Source organism: Equus przewalskii, chromosome 19, assembly GCF_037783145.1.
Source record: "Equus przewalskii isolate Varuska chromosome 19, EquPr2, whole genome shotgun sequence".
NCBI classification, from domain to species: Eukaryota; Metazoa; Chordata; class Mammalia; order Perissodactyla; family Equidae; genus Equus; species Equus przewalskii.
Genome location: NC_091849.1, coordinates 26,232,651 through 26,257,654, shown reverse-complemented (window position 1 = coordinate 26,257,654; position 25,004 = coordinate 26,232,651). Strand labels below are relative to the sequence as shown.

The window sequence follows — 25,004 nt, the reverse complement described above, 5'->3', positions numbered from 1 at the left end:
AGAAAAGAAGAAAAGAAAGAAAGAAATGATTTTACTTGTAGATCACAGTAAAATGTTGAGAACATAAACCAATCACAAACTTAGGACAAGACTGATTGTTCTGTAGCCATGATAACCGTAGCCACCAGAATAGATTCTAAACCAGTTCAGGCTATCAATGATAAAGCCATTCTGTGAACATACTTTTGCATGACATCCAACCACTGCCAACCCTTTCCTTCTGACAGTCAGCCAGCCAGGGATGAACTCACGTCAATAAACATGACTTTGAGCGTCAACCAAACAACAGCATTCTCTCCCAAATAACCAGACTTCCATAGATTCTGTCAGTGAACCCACTCAGCCTCTGAAAGTCCTTGCAACTCTAAACTTTTTCCCCCAAAGAACGTCATTCATGGGCTCTCTCAAAGGAACTGTGCTTCACCAACACAGCTCTCTCCTTAAATGAGCTTTGACTTTGTATTTCAAGTATTGAGGGCTGGTTTCCTCATCCTTTGAAAGTACCCCTTTGTCAAATCTGATACATCTAAATTTCATTTTTTGCTGGGGTTATATTCGTCATTGTTTTTTCATTTCTGAAATTCTTCTGTATTCTATACAGTAACATGGCCTGTACAATCACAATGTGTTGTCATAAATGGTGATTTTGGTGGGCTTTGGTTCCTTTGTAAGTGTATTAACCAAATTTGGCAAACAACATCCCAAAGTTTGAAAACACACTTTGATGGTGAGGCTTCATATGTTCACCCCACAAATATTTACCGAATGCCTACTTTTTGTTCAGAGCTGTTCATGGGCGGAGAGATCCAGAAGAAAAAAAAAATCTGTTGTCTGGTAAAAGCTGACTAATAATTTAAATGGGGGGCTGGGGAGGAAAATCTGCAATGGTGATTATTTTAGCAATAAGCAATAGCGACTTCAATAGTGTTGAAAAGGCAGCGCAGAGGACCAGGAGACAATCAGGTAGATGAAGCATGTAAGAGCCACACGGAGCCTGGGTGGACTGGATTCTGGGAAAAGCACAAGGAAATCTGGGCGCTCAGAGGCTCAGGGGCCATCAGACACACATCTCCAATGCCACCTCTACTCTCATACCATAATTTACTAAAATTTCTTTCTGAAGGTTTTATGCCACTTTTTCCACAAATTGTTTTTGTTTTTTTTTTACTTTTTCTTGCCTTGAAGAGGGAGACTAAGATAAGCGTCACTGCTGAGGATTAAGAAATGAAGTCGACGTTTAATCCTAATTTTATATCGGAGAGGTTATTTCCAATGTGTAAGATGACTGAATAAAACTAATTTTTATTCAAAAAAAATCACACTTCCTTGGCCCGTACGGGGATCGAACCCGCGACCTTGGCGTTATTAGCACCACGCTCTAACCGACTGAGCTAACCGGCCACGAGGCGAGCCCCACCTTTCATTCAGAAGGGAAAAAGCGTGTTCACATTGTGTTTAAAATTAAAGATCTTTCTTGCCCCTTTCGAAAGGAGACTTTTTCGTTTAACTTCTTTTTACCAAGATCAAGTCATACTGTTTCTTCAAGACTCTATTCTTGCTTTCCATTTCCCCTTTTCTGCACTAGGCGAAAAGAAAAAGACAAGGAGAAAAGTTTCTGCCTCCGGTAAATGAACTTCGCCTCTTCGGTGGAAAGCCGACTTTCTCTCGCTCATCGATTCCGCCCCGAGAAAACACAGAGGAACATCCACAACAGAGGCTTCTTTCTTCCCACCTCGAGAAGGATCTGGAAGGAGAAGCTGGTCGTCCGAGCTTTACTTCCGAATGGGCAGATTCTAAATTGACCCTCCAGCAGGCATGGCCGCTGGATTTGGTCCTGGCTCCCGACAGGAGGATTCCTCTCCATCCCGGACGGAAGGAAATCTCCGGCAGATCCGGATTCCTAAGGACTCGGGAGGTGCTCCTTCTCGGCGCTCCCCTGACGACGCCTGGAGGTGTGAATGTCTGCTGCTTTCCTTTGTCAGTTTATTATCATGAACTGAATGTGTTTCTCTTTCTTGTTCTTGAGGGTGAGGACTATGCTGTCTTCGTTCCTCTGGCAGCCGCGGGGCCCGCACAGCTTGCTAGATTCTCGGTCATTTAATTTAATGAATGGGGGAAAGGTGTCCACGAGGTCATTTCTGCTACTGATCTGGTCTTCGACAACGAGCGCGAGGATATTCGGGGTGTCAGTCAGATGTCATCAGGAGTTTCCATTTTTTCTTCTTTCCAGAAAGTTACTTTCAACAGAAATCAATTCACCTCATCCCCGGTGGAGTGTTGCTGGGAGATGTTGGAGAAAGATGCCCTTCAATAGGAGATAGGAGATCGCCCTCGGCCGAAAATGACTTTCCCTCCCAGTTCCCGCCGCTCTTGCTCCGGGAAGAATTCCAAGGATTTCCTTCTCAGCCAGGCTCGGTCCGCGGCTCTTCTCATCCGGCCGCGCCTCGGGCTCCTGGCGCTCACTCGCTGCCCCTCCCACAGCCCAAGGATTCTCAAGTTCAACAAGCTTGGCGAGTGGTTCTTTTTACACACGAAACACACAAGGCCTGAGATGCAACCCAGGTTTAGCAGGTGCAGGGGTGTGTGTGTGTGTTGGAGGAGACAAGTCTGAGCTCCAGAGCCCTCGCAAAGATCCTTGACAGGCAGCTCTTGCTCCTGGACAATTTCCCAGCAACTCAGCGTCCCGCTCCGAGCTTGGTGGCCACGCAGGCCAAGGCCATTTCGAGTGGAAAGAGGGATTCCGACCATTTCTGGAGTAACAGTGGCACCTGCGACCGCTTTAGATTTTCAGGCCCCTTTCAAGTTTCTTGGATTTCTATTCTGAAGGCGAAAAGAGTGACGCTCAGCTGGGCACCAGGCCCCTGTTGTGAGATGCCCCAGCAGCTGTGCAGACCTCAAAGCACTGGAGAAAAGGATGTGTTGGAATTTCCGGTCTGAGTGGGGCCTCTTAAAGTAGCGTTTGGAGGCTGTTTCCAATAAAAACAGGATACAAACAAACGCTGAAGAATTAACAGAGCTTAGATGATTTATTCTTGTCGAAGTCGAGCCTTTAGCCTTCAAAATTATTACCCATACCCAACCCCCAATTTTAAAGCTATGTACCCCAGAGCGTTTTTTGACAGCTAATATATTTTTATCATAAAATTAAGCAGTTGCTTTTCTTTGAGTTATAATTACTGACAATTTTAAAATAAAACGCATCACTCGAATATATTGAACATAAATTCTGAATAATTTGATACAATCATTATTTACAAAAAAATGCATGAACAAATATTTTAATCTTATATCATTGTTTTCTTCTGGAACTTCACTTTCCCACAAATACATATCATGATATAAAATAGTTTTCTGCTTGAAATTATTTTGAGCTTTATTTCCTACTTTACTGCAACAAAAAATATATATACACATTACAATTAATTTAAGGAGGGCATAAGGCTCTAATTTTTATGAGTACTTCTGTACTAAATTATGAAAATTATTTCTTATATACAATTAATTGTAACAACAGAAATACTATGAATTTGCAAACTTATCAGTAAAATTAATGGTAAAAATAATTGAATGTTTATCTAAATGATACTAGGCTTTTAAAGTAAGTTCATACAATCACAGATAAATGTACACATTGCCATGATGTCAAGTTTCAGGGTTAATTTTATGCTAGTTTGTAATTACTGAGGAGATTTATTTTAATAAACAAATAAAATAAAAGTAGATCAAGTTTTGTTATACAAATGTCCACAATTGTTTAATGCTTTCTGAGTTATCTTCAGAAAAATCACATAGTAATCCACCATCAATAATTATTTTTCACTCTATTATATTTAATAACTTGACTAGATTCTCCCTTAATTTATTAAAAGTCAATAATTGGAAACTTCCTCACTTACTAAAGGTTAGTTACCTAACTATTAGAATAATTCAGTTATCTTACATTTCCTCAGCCTTTCTAATTGTCCCTGGGTTGGAGCCTGCAGCTTGTTGCACTTTGAGTTGACGAACCTTTTCAGAGTTGAGAAGAGTGAGAGGAACATGCTTCTTTTGCAATGTGAGAAAAGGTCATCGAGAAATGGCCACCTTGATATCAGGGGTGTTCTCAGATAGGTCAGTTTTAGATAAAATCCATATGGTGGTTGATGACTGGGAAATTGATTGCCTGAGGCAACCTGGGCTCTTGCACTTCTTTCAAGGTCTTCCTGTGTCCCCAAGAGTGAAATTAGTTGACAGTGGAATTTGTGTATATAAAGTAGAGAGCTATAAATATGAGCGACCCAGAATAGAAGCGCATTTGACCTCTTCTAGCCTCACTGGACACTTGCTCTACTCCCCCCAAACCCTACACCTCATCACCACCTGGACACACCCCATCCTGCCTCAGCAGCCCAGTCTCTCCCAGTCAAGCATTGCCCTTCAGTGACTGCTGATGGCTTCTAGAGCTCCTTCTTTGGGACTCATAAATCACCCAGTCATGAACTGGTGAGAGCAGAGAGGGGATAAGGAGTGGAAATTTGTGTGGAGCACATTGCCTTGTAATAAAAAATAATTTCAGTTTTAGAAATTTCTATTTAAATTAGCTACACCCAATTACTTCATCAAAATCTTTATTTATTCTGCTACAGTTACACTGGCCTATTTACTAATCCTTCAACACCCTAGGCACAGTCTTACCTCAACAGTTATTATGCCCTTGCTGCTACCTCTTCCTAGAAAGATCTTCCCCAGATATCACGTCTCCTTCCTCCCTTTCTTCCCTCTTTCCTTTTTTCCTTCCTACTTTCTTTCCTTCCCTCCCTCCTTCAGGTCTTCCCTTCCTTCCTTCCTGCTCATTGAAGCTTTCAATGAAAGCTCTATTCAAAATTCCAAACAAACACCACACTTTCACTATCACTTCCTTGATTAATATTTATCCACCTCACTTATCAAGATCTCTATGTGACTTGCGTATTTTGTTTATTGTCTATCACCCCTCCTCTAGAATGTAAGATGGGGATTTTTGTCCCTTTTGTTCACTGCTGTATTCCCAAGAAGGAACATAAGTGCTTGACATATAGTATAAGCATTTGATAAATATTTGTTGGGTGAATGAATGAATAAATTAGTGAATTATGCTTTCTTCACAGTAAATTAGGATGCCTGCCTAGTGAAAGGACCTACACAGGCATATGTCTGATTTCTTGTTGTGCTGATGAGGCTACTGAAAAAACTGGGAAAGAGTTAAGATACTTTTAGACTCAGATGGAAAAATATCAGGGCCCAAGTCTGGCATAAGGGATAGGGGGATATGCCGCGAGCCACTTTTGACTCTGTATAAAACGCTCTGTTGGAATTTTAATCCAATGCTTTTGTCACTAGGCCATCAAAGTTTGATCAGAAAAACAAACTTTAATTAAATCAAATCCAAGGTGACTTGGTGCAGTCCAAGCTTCTCTTCTCAATTTTACTCACTCCCTGCCAGATCTCATCCACTCTCATCATTTAAATACTATCTATATGTTAGCAGCTCACTCATTAATATCCTCAGCCTGAACCACTTCTTTAAACTCCAGACTCGTATATTAAACTGCCTAATTGATATCTCCAGTTACAAGTCTCATAATAGGCATCTCCAGCATAATATATTCAGCATCAAACTCTTGATCTCCCCCATCCCAATATCTTCCCTCATTTTATTCCCCTTCTCAATTAAAGACAACTCCATGCTTCCAGTTACAAAGCCAAAGGGATTGGAGTCTTCTTCGATTCCATTCATCTCTCACTCCCCATGTAGAATCTGTCTGGCTGTTTCTTTAAAGTGTGTTTAGAATCTAACCATTTGTCAATAACTCAACTGTTACCCTGCTGGTCGAAGCCACATAATATCTGGCATGAAATACTTAAAAATATCTTAATAGACTTCCTGCTTCACATTTCCTCCTCTACAATATTCTCCATGGGGCAACCATAGAGATTCTTTTTAACCCTAAGTCATGTGAAACGATTCCCTTGCTGAGGAGCAAACAATGGCCCTTGTTTCACTCAAAGTAAAAGCCAAAATCCTTACAATGATGTCCAAGATTTTCATGCATAGCTCATTATTTCTCTAAGTTCTTCACCTTCTCTCCCCTTCCTCACTCCATTGCAGTTCCAATTGACTTTCTTGCTTCTCTTTGAACACTCCTTGAACACAAGACACACTTCTGCCCCAGGACCTTTGCACTGACTGATTGTTTTCTCTAGAACAGTTTTCCCAAATGGAGATATGTCTTGCTCCCTCACTTCCTTCAAGTTTTAGTTCAAATGCCACTGCATCAGTTTTATTTTATCTGAACACTACTGCCAGAAGTCCTTTTTCACAATCTTGTTTTATTTTTCTTTGTAGCACTTATCATCTTTGAACACATTATAACATTTCCTTAATTTTTTCATACACTATATTTTCTCCCCATTGGGATGTAAGTTCCATGAAGAGACAGGGAATTGCTTGAGGTTTTTTGCTTATTCATCTCCTTATCTACAACAGTGCTGGCCACATACTAAAAACTCAACAAATGTTTGTTGAATCAATGCACCAAATTTAATGTTCAATTTTGTATATTATAAAAATGAAATTCCAGAAGTTATTGATCTTCCTGGAGTCATAAAGATAATAAAACTCATGTTTAAATCTCGCTGTCTGGATTTAACACTTCTCAGCTTCTGATTGATTGTTGACCATAGTCGTTGTGACCTCTCTTTCTTGTTTGTCGTATGTTTGTCTATTTCAAAATCCTAACACTCTTCTGGAAGAAATCCTTCCTATATAAAGTTGCACTATGCCTGTAACTCATAACTCTCTGTGGTAAATGGCACACACAATTTTTGACTTAGAATAATAATAACCATTATGGAGAATTTTAACATGTCAAAAATAATAAATTAATACATGTAAGAAGAAATCTAGAAAGCAATTAGGACTACTCAAACATGGAGTAAGCACATTCCACTCATTTCCCCATTGAATGCAACTAAAAATCTGGGACAGAATGCATGAAGCAGATATCTGAAGACTGTGAAAAGCAAATGGTAGAGGCAGATTGGGGGCGAACACCAGAACTAAAGTCCCCCAAAACTAGCTGTGAGTTTCTCACTTCATTGCCTCCAGTAGCTCCCAGAAAAGACTCAAAGGCAGCCTAAAACCTGGAACCACTCCAGCCCTCAGGCAATCTCTCCTGTGGTTGGTGGCAATGGCGGCAGCAGCTATGCAAGCATAAAGCTCTGAGGGAGGGGAAATCTTGACTCTGATCAGAGAAACTGGTTCCAAGAGCATGGAGGAGATCTGAATTGCTTTTGCTCTCTGTCTTCTCACCGCGTGGTCCCAGAGGAAGACTCAGCTGAGTGAGTGCCCAACAGAGCAAGAAAACTAAATCCGGGGGCTTCTAGCCAGAGTACTAGGAAAAGGATCCCCTGAGAGTTGGAAAGTGGGAAATTGCAGAAGGGAACTCAGAAATGTGAATTCATAAAGCTGTGTATGAACTTGGGGACTCAATTCTGACCTGTGCGTGCATATATCTAACACTAAATGACATATCAAAAGTAGTTTTTTAACTGCTATATAGAGGTAGAATTTACCATAACATGCACCCATTTTGAGTGTGCAATTCAATGATTTCCTTTTGTAAATCTGCACAGGTGTGCGAATATTATTACAATCCAATTTTAGAATATATCCATTACTTCACAAAGAAACTACACCTTCTGCAGTCACATGTCATTCTACTCCAGCCCCAAGCAGTTACTAATCTACTTTCTGCCTCTAAGATTTGCTTTTTCTGGGCATTTCATATTACAAGAATCACATAATATGTGGTGTTTTGCTTTGGTTTCTTCCATTTGGCATATGGTTTTGGGCTTCATCTATGTTTTAACTTGTATCAGTATTTTGTTCCTTTTATTGTCAAATAGTATTCCATTGTATGGATATACCACAATTTGTATTCCCATTCACTCACTGATGTATATTTGGGTTGTTTCCACATTTTGGCTAATATGGATAATGCTGCTGTGAACGTTTGTGTACAAGTATATGTGTGGACATATGTTTTCATTTCTCTTGTGTAGATGTCTAGGAGTGGAATTACTGTATTATATGGTAAATTTATGTTTAATCTTTTAAGAATTTGTCAAGCTATTTTCCAAAGCAGCTGCACCATTTTATGTTTTCTCCCAGAAAAATATATGAAGGTTTCAGTTTCTGTATATCTTCATCAACCCTTGCTATTGTCTTTTATAATATAGCCATCCTTGTGAGTATGAAGTAGTATCTCATTGTGATATTAATTTGCATTTCCCTAGTGACTGATGATGTTGGGCATCTTTTCATGTGCTTTGTGGACATTCATACGTATTTTTATAGTCTTAGTGACAAGACTATAAAAATCTTTTGCCCATTTCTTAATTTGGATTATTTCTTTTCTTATTATTGAGTGGTAAGTGTTCTTTATATATTCTGGATCCAAGTCCTTAATTAAATATTTGATTTGCAAATATTTTCTCCCACTATGCTGCTTGTCTTTTCATTTTTTAAATGATATTCTCTGCCATGCGAATGCTTTACATTTTGTTGGAGTTCAATTTACAATTTTATCTTTTATGTACTTGTCATGTGGCATTCCAGTAATCTTTGCCTATTCCAAGGTCATAAAGATTTATTCTCACCTTTTCTTCAAAAAATTTCATAGTTTTAGCTCTTACATTTACAGCTATGATCCATTTTGAGTTAATTTTTGTAAATTAGCAAAAGTTAATTACAAAATTAACTCAAAGGTAATTTGAGTTAATTTGGTCTGAGGTAAATTTGTGTTTTTTTCATGTGAGTATCCAGTTGTCCCTGTATTATTCGTTGAGAAGTTTATCCTTCCTTCGTTGAATTGTCTTGGCACTTTTGCTGAAAATCAATTGACAGTACATGTAGGGGGTTATTTCTAGACTCTCAATTATGTTCTGTGGCGCTGTATGTCTATCCTTATTGCCAGTACCACAGTCTTGCTTACTGTAACACTGCTGAAAGTTTTCACATCAAGAAGTTTTCACATCAAGAAAGGTAAACTTATAATTTATTTTTGTTATTTTTTTCAAGATTATTTTGCCTTTCCTTGGCCTTTTGCATTTCCATATGAATTTTAAGATCAGCTTTTCAAATTCTGTCAAGCAAACAAACACCCAGCTGAGATTTTGATAGGAATTATATTAAATTTATAGATAACTGTGGAAAGTTCTGTCATCTTATCTATATTCTCATCCATGAACATAGAATGCCTCCCCATTTGTTTAGATCTTCTTTAATTTCTTTCAGCAGTTTTTTGTAGTCTTTGGTGTACTAGTAATGTTCTTTTTGCAGCCCAAAGAAAGCAGATCTGTCCGGAATTCCCTTCAAGATCATAAAAGGATCCGCACACTGTGAGCAGGAGCTGAGTCCTCTGAGCTGTGGAGGCTCCTGAAGTGCTTCCTCTGATGTCAAACCTTTGAGGGGCTTTGCGTTTCTGTGGGTTTTTCCAGGAAAGTGGAAAGGATCTTGCGTCCTTTCTGGTCAGATTAGAGGGTTTGAGAAAGGTGAAATTTTCCAGTGAGTGAAGTTTACTTCTGCTGACGGTGGAATTTTTTCTTTATTTTTTTCTCTATTCCCGATAAATTGGGAAGAGTGAAATGAGAAAAGCATAAAAATTTAGCTTTCTCTGAAGAGCTACTGCAGGAAATAATGATTAAAACTTTTAAGAAAAGTCATGAAAAATAGCTTGGGGGGTTAGGTGCACTTATTCTCAAGAGAAGACGTTTCTTTTAGTGGATCTGGAAAGAAAAACCCCCATGGGAGAAGAAGTGGAGTAATAGAGGTGGGGAGAATGCAGCTGTGTGAACCCTGTCTCATAACTCTACAAAGGTGTTATCTATACTTGGTATTTCTCATCAGAGAACACTGTTTTGCCTGCTGAATCTAAGCCCCCATTTCAAACCCATAGAATCTGATTGTCCAGGTGAGGTCTTCAGGTCTGGAACTAGAGGATAGTTAATATTGAGACGAACTCCCCCTGAAGCAAAATTGGAAAGCCCTAGTGCATGCAAATGTAGTCTGGAGTTTGAATACATGACATTGGTTTTAATAAGGAAGCATTTTAACTGAGTTCTAACTATCCACTAATGAAATCTCTTTCCTGAGCACCTACTATGTGCTAGGCATTGAGCCACATATTCTACGACGTCAGTAAGACACTGCCAGACACTGCAGGGATGGGGTAGTGGGTTGTTTAAGAACTCACTCAAGCAGGACCCAGATGGGTATTTGGGGGTTTGTGTTGAAAATCTATGAAGTCTCCTGGAACCAGAGATGAAATTCAATCCTGAAGTAGGGTTTGGAATAGAATTAATTTTTAAATGTTATAAAACACCTATTGAGACCCACCAAAATAAATAAATAGATACGTCTCTGTTATTTTGGTTACTGGGGAAAGAACTGTAATGTAAGAGGGCTGTGTCAGCCATACCACACAAGCATAAAAGGTCAAAGGACAACTCTCCTCAGGCTTAAAACCACTGATGCAGAAGGAGTCCAGCCTTTGTTGGTAATGTACAGAGCTTACTAAGTTCACAAACGTGTGCCCTCTATTGCTTGATGAAACCATGAGAAAGGAATGTGTCACTTGTTTCATGGGTCCATCCAGCCCAGAGATCTGTCTCTGGCCTTTTAGACACTCTGTGCCAGAAATCAAAGAGATGGCATGAGAGATTCTTGCCTTTGCACATGGAGGGAAATCCAGGCCTGTCAGTGTTTGAGTCAGAGCTGGATTGGGAGGAGTGAGTATGCAATGTGTGTAAGAAATGGCATATCAGAGAAAGGAGTCCCCATGCACTGGCATATACAAGATCTTTTATATTATTCTATTACTGTGATTTTTAACACAGAGTAGAATCATTTATAGAGTTTATAAAATATACTTATCTAGAGAGTGTACATAAATGTAAATACATAAATGTAACAGATAAAAATTAATAGAAATATATATAGAAAAATACCTTTATGACCTAGAGGACAGAGAAGAATTTAAAAGAAAAAGACTTTAAAAGCACAAACAATAAGGAAAACACTGGTGTAGTTTACTTTATCCATATCAAAGATATGTTCAAGAAGGCCACAATGAAAAACAAATAGACAGATGTGACAAAAGTAAAAAATATTTGAGGGATTTAAAAATGCCAACATAATCTATACAATTGACAAGAAGCCATGAAAATCAGCAAAATCAGACAGACAGCTCAATAGAAAATTGGTGAAGAATAGGGACAGGATACACATCAGAGCCAAGATAGGGAAGAAGTATCTGAAAAGATTAAAACACTTTTTAAACATTTTATATTATTAGTAATGTATAAAAAAGCAAAATAAAATGAGATATTATTTTACCTACATTAAGTTGGAAGAATTAGAAAGACAGATGTGTCAATTATTGCAGGAATAGGGATATCATAACCCTCACATTCAGCCAGTGGAAGTTTATGCAGCCTTTCTGAAGAATAATCCAATGCTTTTTACTCAAGTTAAGATTATTCAAACCTTATGATCCAGATAGTCTGCTCCCAGGTGTGTATAATCCCTCCCCCTACACAAAAAATCTCACTAGGGACCGATTATGTCATATGCATACGTTAATTGTAGCATTATTTTGAGTTTTTCAGAAGCAGATTCACCCTTGATGCCATCACTGGATTGTAGATAGGTAAGTATGGTTAATGCATAACATTGAATATGATGCAACTATTAGAGGTGATAGAGTAGATGTACATGTAGCATGTGTGGACCTTACAGAGAAAGTTTTTTTAAAAAAGATACTTAAGACAATAAACTTTTTTCCCTTATTACACTGATCATTGTGCTGTCTCGTCTTCAACATCTTGCTGCTGCTCTCTACATTCTCATCTGTTTGTTTTTGTGCATTTATGCCTTAAAACATCCCTAATATTCTCTATAGTGTAGTTTGAGATAGAGAGAAAGCAAACACTGTGCTTAATTTGCCATAATTATAATTAGGTGTATTTCTGACTTCCTATGATTTTTCATCACTATGAAACCCCAAGGACTAGTAAAATAGTAAGTGGTGGTAGAGAATCACCATTTATATTGGGATCAAAATACTAAAGAGGCTAGAAATGAATTTTCATGCTGAATTTCACTCTCTCTCATTTCATCACTGACCATTTCAGTCTAATTAAGTTAAAGTGAAGAAACAAATGTCATACCCGGGACATGACTAGAGCTTCGTTGGCAAGCTGTTGCTGTTTCCAATCACTCCTCCTCAGTTCTCACAAATGCTGGCTCAGTGACCACTATCCTCCCGCCCCTGCTGCTCCAGCTTCTCTGATTATAGAGCTAACGGGCAGGCCCAACATGAGCTCCACTTTTAGGAGCCACAAATGAGATTATCTTCTATTCTTCAGCATTAATATCTCTCCCTGTTGCAGGGCTCAAGGCCTGCTCAGGCCATTTGAATCCCTGGCCTCCTCTTTGTTGGCTGAAGCTGGCAGCATGCCATATTTCCATAGCTTCCACAATAGTCTTCAAAATCAGCCATTAATTCTATGTTTCAAGAATATTTGGCAAATATAGGCAATCAGACCTTGTTGAAAATGCTTTTAGGTGGCTCCTTATGGTAGCCAGGAAGAAATGAGAGAATATAGATGTCAGGAAGAACCCAGAACCCTGCAGTTCACTGGAGCAGGAATCATCCAGCTAGGTAAGATTGTAAAACAACTTCTTGATCTCTCTGTTATGAAGTAAACACCCAGGAAAAGGGGGTCAGTGCTTGGCTTACTTTGGATCTAGTGAGGAACAAAACTAGGGGCCTCTGCATGTAACACACAAGTGATAACCATTACACTAAGACCCAGTGTCCTTGCTGAGGAGAACGGGGCAAATGCTAGAAGTGCTCAGCAAAGAAAGCTGAGGACCAGTCTCAACATGTAAAAATACATGTGGTGTTCACTGCACAGTTCTTTCAAATGTTATGAATGCTTCAAACATTTGTCATAAAATATTGGCCCTCTTCATTCAGTGTTTACACAACAGCCAAAAGGTCTTTGGACAAGGATGGAAAACGTCATGTTCTTTTTTGAACAGTCAATTCTTCTCCCCCCTCCATCATATTCAGATTAAATCTAAATTCCATAGTATGGAGGGTCTTCCTTTATCTCCCTCATCCAGCACGTGTTATCTTACTTACTCTCAGTGGAATAAACTTCCATGAGGAAAAGGAATAAACAAAGGTACACTCTGATTCAAACCTACAATTGGGGGGTCCTCACACTGCATTCACCCTCAGTTCCATGTTCACCCAAATTCAGGAACGCCTTCTCCATCCAAGGCTATTCAACCACCTCATTTTTTTTTCATCAGCTAAGTCACATCAGTTCCCCTAGCAAATATTTCCTGACCATCAATACTGGAGGGGATGCCCTTTTCTGTTCTCACGTGAGATAACCCCATGACTTTTACAGCTGTCATTTCATGCAGCACTCTTATTGTAACTAAATTACTATGTGCAGCTGTATCCTTATGATCACCTTAGTTACATGGGACTGGGCTATTCAATAGTTTCATTAAAATAAATGTCAAACCAAATTGCTGACAAATGTGCTTAACAAACACACATATGCTTTAAATATAATAGCTGTTTTTAATGTTGATCTTATTCCAGAGCAAAAAAAAGATGGGACTTGGGGCCAACCTGATAGCTTGGTGGTTAAGTTCACCAGCCCAGATCCTGGACACAGACCTGTGCACCACTTATCAAGCCATTCTGCGGCAGGTGTTCCACATTTAAAGTAGAGGAAGATGGGCATGATTGTTAGCTCAGGGCCAATATTCCTAAAAGAAAAAAAAAAGGTGTGACTAGAGATTGTGCTAATGAGAAACATGCTCTCTCCTGCACTAGCCACAATATTTCCATCAGGTCACGTTTTAGCTGCCACCAGAGGGAGCCAGACTGTGATTTTCCTCAAAGACCCAGAAGCCTCTGTCCTGTCACTTGTTTCTCACGACTACTTTGGGGACAAGGGAGTTTTCACCGCTGAGCACCTTTGCAAGGGCTCAGACTGAGAACCTAGTAGAAGGCAGATCTTCTCCAGTGTCCCAGATAAGGACAATGACTTAGGTTAGTTGAAATGTGGTGAATAACAAAGAAGAGTCAGGTAAATCACAAAAGGTCATCTTCCTGCTATGAGACGTTAACGGACACCACACACCGAGTTGACACGTTCCAGAGCAGTAAACGTGAGTGATGCAGAACAGAGGAGAGAAGTTCGTTTGACGTCTACCGGACTTACTCGTCAGATTGCACTTTCACAAACTTCCCAGCCACCCCCACGGCCTCGCCTGACAGACAGCTGGGCACGGTCCGCCACCCCGCCCTCTGCCGCTCAGTCTCTCCAGCCCTTGCCCGAGGAAGTCCCCTGAGCTCCGCAAGTTGCTTCTAGTTTCTAAAGGATAATTTTCAGTCCTCAAGAGACGAAGATCAGAGCGTCTTACAAGTACAGAAATGCGCGTAGAACCTATCGAGAAATTTCTTGCAATAAAATGTCTCAGGAACCTGCCTAAGATTTCCCTGCCTGGTGCTTGTAAAGCAACTGGGGCTCTGGGAGTAGCATTTGCCTGGCTATGAGTTACAGCGTTTAGATGTTGTTGATTCAAAGAATGGGAAAGTGTACAAAGAAGAATGGCAACTCAATCAAGAAAATATCCTGAAGGAAAGGATGGGTTTAAGGTTACTTTTACCTAATCTAGAAACATAAGGACCCAAAAACCGGTGGGTTTCCGTAGTGTAGTGGTTATCACGTTCGCCTAACACGCGAAAGGTCCCCGGTTCGAAACCGGGCGGAAACAAGCAGTACCTTTTCCCGAGAAGTCTGAATTTTGGTCCAGAAATGTCCACTCTGAATTTCTATACCTTTGCACCAACTCTCAAGTCCTCGCGCTTCCTTTGCCGCCCTGGACTTTCAATTGCAAGAATTATGTAACAAGACCAGAGCTGAGACTTGCTTCCTCGCCCCCCTTAACAAGTAATCATGTCCTATCCATTCCATTGGTCAGAGAAGATACTGCGCTTGGCTGCGGTGGCTAACCATCCTAGGAGGAGCGCTTCCTATCTCTTATGGACAGGAACAGAGAATGAATCTCCCTGACACAAAAGTGTGGTTGATGAATGCAAAGAGGATCAGGAGCCAACTGTAACTGCAGGAGAAAGAGCTGAGTGGAGAGTGGTTCCTGGAGTCAGAGAGGAAACACACTGGAAGGGAGAGATCAAGTGGAGCCTGGTTATTTCTTTCAGGACTTTGGCCTTTATTCTGATAAAATGAGGAGATCTTGGATTTTAAGCAGGGAAGTAGCTTTACATGACTTGAGTGTTTCTGCCAGCTCTATGGAGAATATTTTTCAGAGAGAAAACAATGGAAGCAAGGAGATCTATTAAGTCCCTCTCGTCGTGCTGCATATCAGAAATCACTGTGGTCTGGACAGGATGGTGGCGGTCCAGTTGATGAGAAGTAGTCACAGTGTAGATATATTTTAAAGACAGAGTCAAGAGACATTCCTGAGAAAATGGGTATGAGGAGTGACAGAAAGTAGAATCAATGATGACTTTGATGTATTTTGCTGAAAACCTGGAAGGATGGAGTTGCTATTAACTGAAATGGGGAAGCTTGGATGCAGCACTAATATTAGGGGACATTGGGAGTTCTGTTTTAGACATGCTTTTAGATGCCTAGTATAAAACCCTCAAGTGTAATGCTAAGGAATGAGTTGAATCTACAAGCCTGTAGTTTAATGGAATGGTCTAGATTACAGATACAAATTAGTGAGTTGTAGTCACATAGGCATTATTTAAGCTACAAGAACTAATAAAATCACCAGGTAGAGACTGTATATAAAGAAGAAGTCTGAGGACCAAGCCTTGAGACATTCCATTATAAAAAAAGGTTGCATGAGAAGAGGGGAAACAAAGGATATTGAGAAGGAGAAGCCAGCGAGGTAGAAAGACAATCAGGACAGCAGTGTCTTGAAAGTCAAATGAAGAAAAGGTTTTAAGAATAATAATGTGCCTATGGCCCTGAGAAATCAAGGACTTGGAAATGGTCATTAATTTTAGACATTTAGAGGTCATTGGTGATCTAGACCAGAAGCTTCCATGAAGTGATGGCGCCAAACAACCTCAGTGTACTGGGTTTGAAGAAGAATGGGAAAAGAGAAACTGCAGATAGCAAATCTGTGTAGTTCTTTAGAGATCTTGTGTGACGTCATCTGAGAAATAGGGCAGCAAGATGAAAATGTTGGGGCAGAGAAACATTTTTAAGATAGCAGTCAAATAGTATATTTGAATGATCATCAGAATAATACAATAGTCAGGAGAAGATTGTTTTAGTCAATGCACATAAAATTCTCTTTAAGTCATTAGTATTCCACTGATAGGAATGCAAGAAAATTCCTTTCCCTGAGGAGACTAAAGAATTTTCCAAGGTTTATGGTAGCAAATGTCACAAATAGATTTTAATTCCATGTTTCTCTTTGCTGTTATGTTTCCCTTTCAGGACAAAGTTACATGAAGACTGGTTCCAAAACTATGCTAAAGTTTAAAATGGTGGAAGAAATCATTAGGTGTCCACTACGGAGTAAGAAACTTGGCAATCCACTAGTTTGCCATGCCATTAGTTTCATTTAATAGACACCATCAGCCTGCAATCACAAAAGTGATATTTGCTTTTTGAGGGTGGTCATATTTTCTAACGTGTAATGCTGACACCTAACCTCTGGCCATATAGAATTTGGCCAGAGCACTCCAAGGCATCAATCCATGGGCTGTCAATTGACCTATACAGAGGCCTATAAGCTGATCTTCAGTAAAAATCTCTGCTCCAAAAGTGGTTCAATTATTTAGATGGGTGGTCCACATGGATTTTTTTGGGGGGAAGGGGGGATTTGAATTGGAAAAAGCAAAGAGAATCAGGCAGTAGACAGAAGAGACATAAAGAGTCAAAGAGAAAATGACACTGAGAGATGTACTCCTTCACATTAATTCCTGATTGCCAGCCTATAGATCAATGAACTACCACTTTTGAGTAGGGTCAGGATAATCTAGACCATCTATAGATCTTGTTAAATTAAGAGGCTTTCCTCGCCAGATTATAGATGACCTTATCTCTAAAACTCTAATTGGGTAACTCCCACTTCACCTAGGTTCAAGATATGGAAAGAAGAGAATGGAGATGGAGAAGTAAACACCACGTGCGTCCTTCTGTGAAATTTTGGAAAAGGGAAATATGCCTTTCCTGCTGTGTTGACCCAACATCTCTGGAGGGTCAGATCTAAGGTGATGTTTGCTCCTCTCTCCCACCATCGCTTCAAGCATGTGTCCTTTTTGCTTTAGACAAAGAACTCAATCACTCATTCATTCAATAAATATTTACTGAATCTATACTATGTACCATATACTGCATTAGTCACTGGGATAACAGCTGTAACAAAATAGACAGAAATCTCTTTCCTTTCCAGTGACAGGGTAACAGAGATATTTTAAAAGCAAAGTTGCATATAAAATGCTAGATGCTGTGAAAATAAATGCTAAGGAGAGCAATTAATCAGAGAAAGACATTAGGAGTGAGTTTCTATTTTCAATTTCTAAGTGGAATATTGCTGAATTTGAGCAAAAATCTGAAGGACGAAAATGAATGAACCATGAGAATATCCAGGTAAAATCATTCCAGACATAGGATATAGTGCCCACAAAGACTTTACCTTGTGTATTTGAGGAATAGAAATGAGGTTAATTCTGCTAGAGTAAATTGAATGATATTTTAATGTACACATCAGTTATCTATTGCCACAACTATACTGCTTAATAAACGATCCTAATTCAGCAGCTTAAAACTGCTAGAATCTAGTTAGCTCACTAGTCTGTGGTTTACAAATATAGGTTTGGACTGACCAGACTATTTATGTCCCAGATGGGCTGACTCTCATGTCTGGTGAACAGCGGACAATCAGCTAATCGCCATACATCTCTTATTCCCTAGCATGCTAAACCCAGGTAAGTTCTCATGAACATGGCTCAGGGCAAAAGCAACCAGGAAAAAAAATACCCTCCTGCAACTAATAAGCAATTACAGAAAGGTTGTAAGACACATAGGTCATATGCAAAAGTCAATCACTTTCCTATATACCAGCAATGAACACTTGGAATTTGAAATTAAAAACACTATATTATTTACATTAGCACTCCCTAAAATGAAATACTTACTTATAAATCTAACATATTTGTGTAAGATCTATATGAGGAAAATTACAAAACTCTGATGAAAGATATCAAAGGAGAAGTAAACAAATAGAGGATATTCCATGTTCATGGATAGAAAGACTCAATATTGACAAGATGTCAGTTCTTCCCAACTTGATCTATACATTCAACACAACCCCAGGCAAAATTCCAGCAAATTATTTTGTGGATATTGACAAACTGATTCTAAAGTTTACGTGGAGAGGCAAAAGACCCAGAATAGTCAACACAACATTAAAAGAAAAGAACAGAATTGGAGGTCTGACACAACCTGACTTCAATACTTGTTATAAAGCTACACTAATAAGGACATTATGGTACTTTAAAAGAATACATAAATAGATCAATAGAGCAGAATATGGAGCCCAGAAACAGAGCAACGCAAATATAACCAGTTGGTCTATGATAATGGAGCAAAAGCAATACAATGGATAAAGGACAGACTTTTCAACAAATAGTGCTGGAATAGTTGCAGATCTAGATGCAAAAAAAAAAAAAAGAAATCTAGACAGAGACCTGATAATCATAACCAAAATTAACTCAAAATGGATCATAGACCTAAATGTAAAACACAAAACTATAAAACTCCTAGAAGATGACACAGGAGAACATCTAGATGACCATTGAGTCTGGTGATGATTTTTTAGATATAACACCAAAAGCACAAGCCATTAAAGAAACAATTGATAAGTTAGACTTCACTAAAATTAAAAACTTCTGCTCTGTGAAAGACACTGTCAAGAGAATGAGCAGACAAGCCACAGACTGGGAGAAAATATTTACATAAGACATAACTGATAGAGGACTGTTATCCAAAATATACAAAGAGCTCTTAAAATTCAACAACAAGAATATGAACAACTGGATTAAAAAAATGGGCAAAAGATCTCAAAAGACACCTTACCAAGTAAGATATACAGGTGTCAAATAACTATTCAAAAGATGGTCAACATTATATGTCATTAAGGAAATGCAAATTAAAACAACAATGAGATACCACCACACACCTATTAGAATGGCCAAAATCTAAAACACTGACCACACTAAACGCTGGGGAGGATGTGGAACAACAGGAACTCTCATATATTGCTGGTGGGAATGCAAAATGGTACAGCCACTTTTGAAGACAGTTTGACAGTTTCTTACGAAACTAAACATGCTCTTACCAACCATACAATCCAGCAGTTGCATTCCCTGGAATTTACCCAAATGATTTGAAAACTTACGTCCACTCAAAAACCTGCACATAGATGTTTATAGCCAGTTAATTCATAATTGCCAAAGTTTGTAAGCAACCAAAATGTCTTCCAGTAGATGAGTAGATAAATAAACTGTGATACATCCAGACAATGGAAAATTATTCAGCACTGAAAGGAAATGAGCTATCAAGCCATGAAAATATATGGAGGAACCTTAAATGGATATCACTAAGTGAAAGAAGCCAACCTGAAAAGGCTACATACTGTATGATTCAACTATATGACATCTGGAAAAGGCAAAAGTATGGAGAAAATAAAAGGTCAGGTTGCCAAGGATTAGGAGGGAGAGGGGGATAAATAAGCACTGAGGATTTTTAGGGCAGTGAAACTACTCTGTATCATACTGTAATGGTGGACATATGTCATTATATATCTGTCAAAACCTCTGGGATGTACAACACCAAGAGTGAACCCTATGTAAACTACATACTTTGGGTGACAATGACCTGTTGTAGTAGGTTCATCAGTTGTAATAAATCTACCATTCTGATTTAGGATGTTGACAGTGGGAGAGAACGTGTGTGGTATGGGAGGGGGTATGTGAGAACTTTCCACTCAGTTTTGCTGTGAACCTCAAACTGCTCTAAAAAATAAAGCTTATTTATTTATTTTTTTAAATAAAGCTTATTTTAAAAAACAAACAAAAAACTAAATAACAACCCAAAAAAGCAAGGAGAAAGAGCCAAGGGGTTTTTCAAGAATCTTCTTTGTCAAGTTTGCTACTATTCATTGGTGAAAGCAAGTTGCAGTGTTCAGCCTAGAGTGGGAGGGCACTACAAGGTCACATGAGAAAGAGCACGGATAAAGGGAAGGGAGAAGAATTGTGATCATTAAGGCAATAAGCCCACCACAACTGGCTAATTATTTCTGGTTGATTTAATGCAGGAAGGTCAAGATAAAAATCAACGTTTTTATTACCTGGTTCTGTTCTCCACATATTACAGTTTCTTACCCCAATTCCATCGTCATTCAAGCCATAATCACGACCCATCCTGCCAGTTACAACATCCCTAAACCTCACCCACCCTTCACCCTGTCCTTAACAACATCTCTGTTCATTCCATCACTGAACTGAAAGTTAAATTGAGAGCCTCAGAGATAAAATCGGTGTATTTATTATACATTACTTGGATAAACAAATAAATAAATAAAGTGATTTTACTTTTAGGCCAAAATAAAATGTTCAGAACGTGAACTAATCATAGCATTTGGAAACACTCTCTGATAGTGAGGCTTCTTCATACATTCAATCCACAAATATTTATCTAATGCCTACGTTGTGTTGAAAACTGTTCTTGGTCCTGGAGATCTGGAAAAAAAAGCTGTCCTCATAGACAGAAATTCTGGTAAAGGCCAAGTGATAGTTCAAAAGAAAAAACGAAGAGGAAAATATGCATTGTGTCTGATTGTGATTATTTTAGTAGCAAGCAATAACGACTTCAACAGTGTTGACAAGGCAGCGCAAAGGCCGAGGAGGTAATTATGTAGATGAAGCAGGTAAGGGCCACACGTATACTTGGTGGACCGGAATCTGGGAAAGGAACAAGGAACTGGGGCTCTCTGAAGGCCAGCGGCCAGCAGATGCTGCTCTCCAATGCCATCTCTATCCTCATACCCTCATTTTCTTTACTAAAATTTCGATCTGAGGGCTTTATGACACTTTTTCCGCAAGGCTTTTCCTTTTCTGCCCCCCCTCTGCCCCCTCTGAAGACGGGGCCAAAAAAGGTAGATGTCATTGCTGAGGATTAAGAAATGAAGTGTATATTTAATTCCAATTTTATGTCGCAAAGGCTATTTCCAATATGTGAGGTGAAGACAGAAAAATTAATTTTCATTTAAGAGGGACGAAGAAAAGTGACACTTTCTTGGCCTGTACGGGGCTCGAACCCGCGACCTTGGCGTTATTAGCACCACGCTCTAACCAACTGAGCTAACCGGCCACTAGGCAACTCGCTGTTTTCATTCAAAAGTTAAAAATTATGTTTACATTCTTTTGTTTAAAATTAAAGATCTTTCTTCTTCCTTTCCAAAGGAGACTTTCGTTTAACTTTTTTAAACCAAGATCAAGTCACATTGCTTCTTCAAGCCTCTCTTCCTGTTTTCCATTTCCCCTTTCTGCGCTCCTGCGAAAAGAAAAAGACAAGGTAAAAACTCTTCCTCTGGCAGAAATGAACTTCGCCTCTCCCGTAGAAAACAAACTTTCTCAAACTCGTCGATTCAGCTCCGAGAAAACACAGTGAAACATTCACCACAGAGGTTTCCCCTTTCTCACCTCGGGAAGGATCTGGGATGAGAAGTTGGTGGTTCTGAGTTTTACTTCCGAATGGGCAGATTCTAAACTGACCCTCCAGCCAGCATGGCTGCTGGGTTTGGTCCTGGCTCCCGGCAGGAGGATTCCTCTCCATCCCGGAAGGAAAAAATCTCCGGCAGATCCGGATTCCTAAGGACTCGGGAGATGCTCCTTCTCTGAGCTCCCGTGACGACGCCCGGAGGTGTGAATGTCTGCAGCTTCCCTTTGCCGTTTTATTATCATGAACGGCTTGTGTTTCCCTTTCGTGTCCTTGAGGACGAGGACTGTGCTGTCTTCATTCCTCTGGCACCCGCGGAGCCCGCACAGCTTGGTAGGTTCTCAGTCACCTAATTTAATGAATGGGGGAAAGGGGCCAGAAGGTCATTTCTGCCACTGATCTGGTCTTCGAAATCGAGTGCAAAGATACTCCGGGTCAGTCAAATGTCATCAGACGTTTCCATTTTTTTCTTCAAGTTATGTTCAACAGAAATCAGTTCACCTCCTCGCTGGGGAGTGTGGTGTTGGGGTGGAAGATGGTGGAGAAAGATGCACTTCAACAACAACTCGGAGATCTCCATTGGCCAAAAAGGACTTTCCCTCCCAGTTCCCGCCGCTCTTGCTCCGGGAAGAATTCCAAGCACTTCTTCCTTCTTAGCCAGGCTCCTTCCGCGGTTCTTCTCAGCCGGCCGCGCCTCGGGCTCCTGGCGCTCAACTCGCTGCGTCTCCCACAGCCCAATGGTTTTCAAGTTCAACAAACCTGGCGCACATTTCTTTCTACGCACGAAACACACAAGGACGGCAATGCAACCCAGGTTTAGCAGGTGCAGGGTGCGTGTGTGTGTGTGTTGGAGGAGACAGTCTGAGCTCCAGAGCCCTCGCAAAGATCCTGGACAGGCAACTCTTCTTCCCGGACAGTTTCCCAGGAACTCAGCGTCCCGCTCTGAGTTTGTTGCCCACGCAGGTCAAAGCCATTTCGAGTGGAAAGAGGGATCACCACCATTTCTGGAGTGGCAATGGCACCTGCGACCGCTCTAGATTTTCGGGCCACTTTCAAGTTTCTCGGATTTCTATTTTGAAGGCAAAAAGAGTGACGCTCAGCTGACCATCAGGCCCCCTGCATTGAGAAGCCCCAGCAGCTGTGCAGATCTCCAAACAGTCCAGGGAAGGACGTGTTGTAATGTCCACTCTGAGTGGAACCTCTTAACGTTGGGTTTGAAGGCTGTTCCAATAAAAACAAGATATAAATAAATGCTGAAGAAGTAACAGAGCTTATGCGTCATCCTCAGTCAAGTTCAGCCTTTAGCCTTCAAATTTTGTTACCCATATCCCTCCCCCAAATTTTAAAACTATGTACCCCTGGAGCATTTTTTGGACAACTAATTGATTTTTATCATAAGATTAAGTTGTTGATTTTCTTTGTGTTATAAAAATTGACAATTTACAAATTAAACTGTTGCATCACTTGAATTTATTAAACATAAGTTCTGGATAATTTGATGCAATCATTATTTATGAAAAAATGCATGAACACCTACTTCTTTTACAGCCTTTAATCTTATGCCATTATTTTCTTCTTGAAATTCACTTTCCCAGAAATATATATCAAAATATAAATTTATTCTATGCTTGAAATTATTTTAAGCTTCCAATATCCTACTTTCCTGCAACAAAAAATGTATATGCACATCACAATAAAGTTGGGGGAGGGCATAAGGCTCTAATTTTTATGAGTTCCTCTGTACTGAATTATTTTAAAAATTATTACTTATACACAGTTAATCATAACAACAGAAATGTTATAATTTTAGAACTAATCTAAAATTGTAGGTAAAAAATAATTGAATGTTTATCTAAATAATACATCTAGGCTTTTAAAATTAGTTCATACAATCACGGATAAATTAAACATTGCCAAGATAAGTCATGTTTCAGCATTATTAGTTTACAACTACTGAGGAAATGTATTTTAACATACAAATAAAAGGAAAGTAAATCAGATTTTGTGATACAAATGTCTCACAATTGTTTAACAATTTCTGAGTTAATCGCAAAAATAATCACATGGTAATCCACCATCAATAATTATTTCTCACATTCTATTACATTTGATAACTTGACTAGATTCTCCATTAACTTATTTAAAGCAAATAATTGGAAATTATTTCTTCTTGACTTGCTAAAGGATAGCTATCTAGGTATTAGAATAATTCAATTATCTTACCCTTTCCCCAGCCTTTCTAATTGTCCCTGTGTTGGAGCCTGGAGCTTACTGCACTTTGAGTTCATGAACTTTGGTCAGATTTAGAGTAAGAGGAACATGTTTCTTTTGCAGGGTGAGAAAAGGCCATTGAGAAATGAACACCTTGATATCAGGAGTGTTCTCAGAAAGGGCAGTTTTAGATAAAATCCATGTGGTGATTGATGACTAGGAAATTGATTGCCTGGTGCTAGCTGGGCACTTGCACTTCTTGCAAGGTCTTCCTGTGCCCCAAGAGTGAGATTAGCCTGGTTTGATCACTGTCGCTTTGGACCAATGGAACTCACTCCCTGAAAAGTGAGAAAGGGAGACGTCCACCAACTATCACATCCCCTGCTTTGTGGTAGCCACACTCCTGAGGGTTGGGTATTACTGAATGTTTAAGTAAGTTCATCATGATCACAGGTTAACAAGCAGCCAGGGCACAGGAAAGCCATCCCCATCTATGCCTTGGGAGTCAGCATTGAAACACTTTTGAATTTGGACCTATGCAGTCAGTGGAGAGATACTCCTAAAATCTCAGTAACATTAGGAAATATATTAATTTGATTATCCACATTGCAGGGCAAAAGAAACTTGCTACATGAACTACAAGTATGTCTTCATTGATGTGAAAAGGATTTCGATGACATCACAAATTGTTTCTTATTTGTGGGGAAAAGTCTTACTGTCGAGTACCTTTGTGGGGTTCTGCCCTGGCATGGAAAAATTTTCAATTGAAAAAAATGAAAATGTAGCTTACTTCTAGCTACTCTGGGTAAACATTGTAGAGGAGAAAGAACAGTGATGTGCATCAGTTGAAAGGGGGTCCAAAAAAATAGAGTATCACATAAAAAATTAGATGATAGGGCAATTGGTGTATATAAGAT

The 25,004-nt window shown here is 39.5% G+C and overlaps 3 non-coding genes across 3 annotated transcripts; 1 reads left to right on the top strand and 2 right to left on the bottom strand.

Annotated features, from left to right (window-relative positions):
* Positions 1–1,327: 1,327 nt before the first annotated feature.
* On the bottom strand, positions 1,328–1,401 carry TRNAI-AAU (transfer RNA isoleucine (anticodon AAU)). The gene has a single exon. It is a non-coding gene; the product is annotated as a tRNA-Ile (tRNA).
* A 13,413-nt stretch (positions 1,402–14,814) lies between these two features.
* TRNAV-AAC (transfer RNA valine (anticodon AAC)) lies at positions 14,815–14,887 on the top strand. Its single transcript has one exon. It is a non-coding gene; the product is annotated as a tRNA-Val (tRNA).
* Positions 14,888–21,454: 6,567 nt separating this feature from the next.
* TRNAI-AAU (transfer RNA isoleucine (anticodon AAU)) lies at positions 21,455–21,528 on the bottom strand. Its single transcript has one exon. It is a non-coding gene; the product is annotated as a tRNA-Ile (tRNA).
* Between the last annotated feature and the right edge of the window lie 3,476 nt (positions 21,529–25,004).